Source organism: Phascolarctos cinereus, unplaced genomic scaffold (genome assembly GCF_003287225.1).
Source record: "Phascolarctos cinereus isolate Bilbo 61053 unplaced genomic scaffold, phaCin_HiC Scaffold_4;HRSCAF=312, whole genome shotgun sequence".
In the NCBI taxonomy this organism is placed as follows: domain Eukaryota; kingdom Metazoa; phylum Chordata; class Mammalia; order Diprotodontia; family Phascolarctidae; genus Phascolarctos; species Phascolarctos cinereus.
This window is the reverse complement of record NW_027555847.1, coordinates 577,141,889-577,149,457: the sequence shown is the minus strand read 5'-3', so window position 1 is coordinate 577,149,457 and position 7,569 is coordinate 577,141,889.

Sequence of the window (7,569 nt, the reverse complement as noted above, 5' to 3'; positions counted from 1 at the left end):
AGTAGTGAAGAAAATGTAATAATGCAGATTGAACTTAAAAAGTGTATTGTATATACATTTTTTTCAGAGAGCCATTTGTTAAAGATCTGCCAGCAGGGGCCTACTCAGAGCTATCAGTGTTCTCTCTCTTTGCTCAAAAAAAAAAATGTTATCCATTTTAAAAACTTAAGTGAAATAATATAGTTAAGTAAGAAAAATAAAGAGAACAATATACCTGACGACTACAATAATGTAACTATTAAAGAACACTAAAATGGAGCCCAAATCTTGGCAATCATAATTTTGGTCCTATCAAACAGATGGTAAAACATACTTTTTGCTCTTCTGTTAGAAAGGGACACAGAATGTTGTATATTCTATCCAACACCATCACCGTGTCAGTTGGTTTTGCTTAATTATGCTACACTGGATCTTTTCCAAAGAAATATTTATATAAAAAGTTTACAAAGAAAATCCCACCACGAGGCTCAAGTCCCCAGTACCCTGGCTTCTCAGGGCCTCCACACCAGCCTGGATGGCTGCACTACCTTGCCTGCAATGCTGGTTGCAAGGTTACCGTGGCTCAGACTCCAAAGGCTATGATGATCACTTCTGTCACATGAAACTGAGGACAAACAACACGGGACAGAAATAAATACCACCAAACTAATTTCTCCAAACTAGGGTAAAAGAGACGTAAGCAAAAAAAGGGAAGTCCTTCACATTTCACCAGCTCAGTACATGACATCCATACCAGGTGCAGTAGATATGAGTCCCCGAAAAGAACACAGCTAGAAGGTGGTGGTAAAGAGAGCCTGCTGACTCAGCCTGATGAACCTGTCTCAGACGAAGGTAGCCAATCAAAGGAGATGTCGCCTAGGAGATAGCAGGCTCCATGTTGGGCAAACTGGGCATGTTTAAAACATGGCTGGAGGAACCTGAATTACTTGCTGCGAAGGAGATCCCAATGAAAAGAAAAGGTATATTTCTGGAAAATTTCTGGACATTATTTTGATATAAAAACAAAAGGCATCAATAAATCTCTTTTAATGGTATCTATCTAAGAGAGACAGGCTGCTGGTGTCAAGCAATCAGACTGTCACCATGCATGCATGCCAAAGGAAAGTTAACCCATGTAGTAATCATTCAGCCAATTTATCATCGGTCACCAGGGATTAACTAAATGAGCCATTCCATACTGGCATTCATAATACTGATGATATCAGGCAGCTACAATACTGGCAGCAGAGTAGTAATTTAAAAAACAATGTCCTATTTCATGATCACTAGAATAGTAGAAAATATGTGTCTTTGCATTATTAATCACTTTGTAAATTTGGCTTGATTCCTAGTTAGTCATGTTGCTCTTTCAGAATGTTAGCAGAAACTAGATAGTCTGAGCTGTCATGAACATTAGTCATTCTCCTTCCTGAAAAGAATGAGGTTAGACCTACAAGGCCCTGCTACGAATTGTCCACAGATGGCCCTAGCCCTAGATTCCCCTGTGCTCTCGGTCTAATCTTCCATGATCTTCCTGGCTCCAGAGCCAACATTCAGTCTCTCTGTGGTAGTGATTTACAAAGAAAATTCTGGTCTGGGACAGATTAAAATCCAACCTTAAGGACACACAAGTGGCTTAAGGGGGAAGTGACTTTACTAAAGCAAACAAAACAAAGCAATAAAAATTAAATTGCATTGTTCTCCATGCTTACATCATTTTTAAAACATTTTTAATCTCGGTAATAGCTCATATTTATATCATAATTTAAGATCAAAAAAGCACTTTATATTATCTCTTTTAAAGAGCTTTCTAATAGTACAGTAGAGCACTGCATGATGTGAAAAGACCTGGATTCACCTCCTATCTCTGTGCCTTATTATTTGTGGGAACTTGGGCAAATCACTTCATCTCTTTGGGTCTCAATTTCCCTAGCTGTAAAACAAAGATGTTTGACTCAATAACCTCTAAAATTCCTCCTATATTTAAATCTATGATCTTGTAATCCTAAAAAATAAAAAATGTTAAAGGCTCATGAGTGAGATGGATGTAGATACAAATAAGGTAAACCTTTGCCGAGTGCAAATTCTTGAACTTGTCAGAATGTTAAAACGTAAATACTCAAAATTCCAAACAAAACTAGACTTGAATTGGCACCACTTCCAGCTCTTGTGAAAACCTCCCAGAACCTGCTTTTTCAACTAGTTTTCTAGAAAGCACTGCATTTCCATTCTGTGCCTACCCTTAGTAAGGAGGGCGTTTTTCTCTCTGTCCCTCAAATACTCTTTTCCTAGGCTTTAGAACTTTACCGTTGCATCAGCTCACATCAATAGTTAACACAAGAGCTAGAATTTGAACCCAGGATCACTGACTCTAGAACCCAGACTCCTTCCATTACACCATTCTGCCTTCCTACTTTTCTGAAGTTGCTATACTTCAAACCCTTGAAAATCCTGCTCTTCTTCCCAATTACTCCAGCCTCCACTGATCTACCGATTCCCCAGAGCTCCTTGTTAAATTTTCAGCATGAGCATTTACATCTCAGAAATGTGCAAAGGCTAAAAGTTAGGGCTTGATTTATTGTTTTGTTGATTTTCCAGACTTAAGAAACTGATGGAAAAAATGTTAATGATGCAGATTAAAGTTAAAGATTTACCCGGAGAAAGCCTGTTGTTAAACATAACCAGCACACTCCCTGTCATCCTTCCTCCCTAAACAATCTTACACTTTTATTTTTTTTTCCATTATATACAAACATGTTGTCTCCTCCAATAAAAGGTAATCTTCCTCCCACAGTTACTAAGTAAGTGGTTAATAAATTCCTGTTGATTGATTAATTGATCTCTTCCTCATTTAGACAGGTCAAGATGGCTCCAAATGAACCTTTTAGAAAAGATAAATCTTATGACCTTGATAGACTTAGCTCTTCTTAGCAATGCAAGGATCTAAGACAACTCCAAAAGGCTCATGATGGAAAATACTATCCATATCCAAAGAAAGAACTTTGGAGTCTGAATGCAAATGGAAGCATACTGTTTGCTGTCCTTTTCTTTTGTTGTTTTATTTTGTTTCTTCTTTCTCATGGTTCCTCCCGTTAGTCTAATTCTTCTTTACATTATGACTAATATGAAAATGATTAATATGAATGTGTAAGTGCCATCTTGGGGAGTGGGGAAGGAGAGGGTTGGGGAGAAAATTCAAAACTCAAAATCTTATGGAAGTGAATATTGAAAACTAAAAATAAAGAAATTATAAATAAAAAAGAAAAGATAAATCTTGAAAAGTTTCCCTTTTTTTTTTAAAAGGCAACCACTTAGACATCAAACAAGAACACTACAGCCTCCCTGGGCCTCAGTTTCCTCCTTGTTAAAAGGTGGGGGTTGGGCTAGATGTCTTCTAAGGTTCCTTAGAGCTCTAGATCTGATCCCATAATCCAGTATCATTAACCAGACCTTAAAATAACCAGGAATCCAAAGCATAGGCTCTTTAAGGCAGTAAATAAAACCTGGTGTGTGGGCCACATCTGAGCCAATGAATGATTCCCTCTGGCCCACTGAGGGCATCCCCAAGAGTTATTAACGCTGTGCTTGTTACCTGATTACCCCTATATGTTATACGTGTGTGTGGCCCTCAAAACTCAGCATGACTCATAAAAGTGAACCTCCAGTCAAATTGCCCACCCTGCTTTATATCAATGTCACAAGAGTATTTAAAGAAACGAAAACTTATTTCCTTTATTAAGGAAAAAAAAAACCCTTAAGCTAGGAATTATTTGTAAAATGTACAACTTTACCAAACTTTTGGTATTAAAATAGGCTACAAACTGTAAGTAAAGTAGCCTCTGGGGAAAACTTATTTTTTTCTGCATCACCCCAAAAGGAATGAAACTGCGTGTGTATTTAACACTGGGCATTTAATAAATGTATAGTAATAAATAATAGTAATGGATACTCTTAAAAACTTGCCTCTGAGCATCTGCTTTATTTCAATTGCAGGCATTAGTTGTAAAATGACTACATAGACATTCAACCAAATTCGAGTCTGTTTTTAGACTCTGTATGCTATTTGATGTAAAATTTGGCCAGTTTTCTAAGTCATCTACTTCTCTGTAAATGGTTTCAGAAATCTTTGGGAGATGTTATTCGTTGTTCTGAACTGGATTTAATTATCTCTACATAGTCCCAAAGTCACTTAGAATTGATGTTCCTAAGTATTATGGCCCTACAAAGCATTCATGCCATTTGTGGGTTTATGAGTGAATGTATTTTACTGTCATGACCTGTGTGAACAGGGATAATGATAATAAGGTCAAGTAAATGTGTGTCATAAAAGCTGTTATATCTTAGGGCAAAAAAAAAATAATATATGAAAGGTCATCTACCCTCTTTATAAATAAATTAATAGGGTATAAATTGTGACATGGAAGAACAATGCCAAAGTCATAGAACCCACATCTTGATTTGCATGATATAATAATTTCTATTTGAAGGTCGCTTTGTTTAATAAGAGCCTTGGGCTGGAATTGAGAGACGTAAGCTATATAGTCTTGGGGGAATCACTTCATACATTACCTTGGGCTTGTGTCCTCATCTATGAAATGAAGTTGGATTAGATCATTTCTAAACTCCCCTCTGATTCCAAAATTCTTGAAGAACTTGAAAGCAAAAACTGTATTTCCAAGATGCTCTAAGTGGTTTCTTAAAGTGGGCTTTAGGTAAAGAAGTAGCTTTCAGTATAGAAGAGTAACAATGTCGAAATGATCACTAAAGAAGAAGATGTAGCCATAAGCAAATCAGGAAAGGGGTTTTGTTTGTTTGTTTGTTCATTAAGATAGGTTGTCCTAGTGAGGTGATGTCAGGAGGCCAAAAAAGCTATTTAACTTGTCTGCTGTCCTATAGTCTAGTGGTCAGGTAACAGTTAAGTAATTCCCCCAACATAGAGAGTATAAAGAATAGCTTTCCTTGAAACAGCAAATGATCTTGGGAGAAAAAAAAACTAAGAAAACAATGGCCGGATTTCAGGGAAGATAGAAAACCAAGGAATAATATAAAGAACACAAAAATAACTCCAGGTAAGAATTTCCTAAACTTTAAGTTTAGGAAAGAAAAGGTGAATCACTGGAGTTTGTTCCCCCAACCTGCTTTCTGAAATTATTGCCACCTTCAAAAAGGAATTTCCAGGTGAGAAGTTCCATTTCCCAGGCGCACTCGAGTGGGCCACGATAGAAATGCATCAGTGTTCTAAACTCTAGATAGCACTCTGATATGAAATTTCAGATTGTAAAGTCAGTTCAGAAAGTGGAAAATAAAGCAGATAGGGAAAGATCAATATAGCTGCCCATGCCCACTGATGGGCTGAACTTTGAGACCACCCCTTGTTCACATGTGCAAAGAAGTTACATTTAAAGGGGTTTTGATAGATCTGTGTTATACCGAAAAGTGAAATGTTTCCATTTCTGTTGTAGCAGGCTCTTCTAATGGTATCTTTCCTCCTCAGAACTGGAGAAGAAAAAGTCTATGAGCCTATGAACCCCAAACAAGCACAAATGTCCTTTTTTCCCTGAGCTCTTAGAAATGTTGGTCTGATATCTTCCCAAGCAATAGCTTCCATCAAGCTGTGAGTTTTCACTGGAGGCAGGTGATTGTAGCCAGTTGGGGCTGTGACTGCTGCTGCCCCCATTTGCTTGAGCTGCTGATCCACTATAGAGGACATGCCAGAACAGCCTCTGGAGAGTTGCAGTGGGGGAGACCCAGGGTGGAGACAGGACCCCAAGGTTGTGATGGCAAACACTGCCTAGCATTGTCACACAGGACCCACTAGTGAAATCTGATCTCAACTCCCTCCCCACCTTCCCCCATTTTCTCCAACTGTTTACAAAGTTGATCTTGGCAGATTCTTACCACAAAGCTCTTTTACTTAATCCTTTCTTCCAAGGTCCCACAAACAGGGAGCAAGAAAGGGGCTCAGGAAAACAATTTTTTACAGTTTTTCTATGTGACATTTCCTTTATTGGGTTTAAATAAACTGTGTGGCTGCTTTAAAAAATAAATCAACTGTCTGGATCTTATGAAAGAGGTTAGTCATTTGAAAGCAGATTTCCTAAAGGCAGGGAGGAAGGCAGGGGACAGACCAATTGGAGATTTCCATGATTTTAATATTTCAGAGCAAATTTCCATTTTCTTTTTCCATACCCCTAGATCAGTACTGAATCCAGGGACAGCTGCTGCTCCCAAACTCACTTTACTGCTTTATCGGTGAGAGGTCTTAAAGTTTGTAGGAAAGCACCCTCTGGTGAGCATTGAGAATACTGCGACCTTCTAGAAAGCATATTCATGGCCACCAAAACTGGCTGAGAAAGACGTAGGTGGTTTGAGAATAGCACTACTTGGTGGTAAAATAGTACATTACACTGCCTTGCTAGAGAATTAATTCATAGTTTAAGTGAGCGCTTGCTTTTCTATAGGTTGCAGACAGAAAGCAAATGAACCCAACATGGTCAGCTATTGCTACAACAGGATACACCAATGTCACATACTACATGACACACTGGGAATAGTTAGGCCTGGTGACAGGGGTTTAAATTGATCCAAAAATTTCTGACACATGGGAACCTCATCTATGCCTACTTCTCTCCAGCAGTCTGGAAATCTTTACTTCCTCAGGAGTCATTTTGTTAAGATGAGAGCTTTAGGGACCTGGAGTAGGATTCCAGATGTGAATGAAAAAATAAATTGTAAACTTCTTTAGGGCAAACATTATCTTATTCATTTGTGTACACCCACACACCGAGAGATACTTATTACAATGCCTAACATCTTGTGGACAACCAGTAAATTGTGGAAGGTGAAGGAGGGAGGGAAGGAAGAAGGGAAGGAAGGAAGGAAGAAGAAGGAAGGAAGGAAGGAAGGAAGGAAGGAAGGAAGGAAGGAAGGAAGGAAGGAAGGGAGGAGGGAGGGAGGGAGGGAGAAAGGGAGGAAGGGAAAGAATGCACACTTGGAAAGTATATAACCAGATAAAACAATTTTCCTTTTCAGCATAATCTACTCTGTGCCCCAAACAAAGTTATTAGCTATTCCATGATTATGCCCTATCCTTCACCTCCTTCCCATGGTCATACCATTTTCTCTGTTAGAATACTCTCCCCTGAAATGTTTATTGAATTGAATTGGAATGGATCTTCTGACTCTTAATTCTGACCCTAACCATCAAAAGCCATCCTTCAAGGCCTAGTTAAAATGTCAGCTTCATGAAGGAAAGGGTGGGGAACAAGCTATATAAAGGATGAATTAAGAAATAATTAGCAGAGGGAAAGCACTAGAATTGAGAGGTTGAGGAAGGCTTCCTATAGAAAGTGGGATCTTAGGTGGGGCTTAAAGGAAGTCAGGAAGGTCAGTTGTCTGAGATGAGGATGGATAGAATTCTAAGCATGAGGGACAGCTAGAGAGAATGCCTAGAAGCGAGAGATGGGAGTGTCTTGCTTGTGGAAGAGCCAGGAGGCCAGAGTCATGAGATCAAAGAGTACCTGTCTGGGATTAAGATGTAAGAAGACTGGAAAGGTAGGAGGGGGCTGGGTTATGAAAGGTTTTGAATGC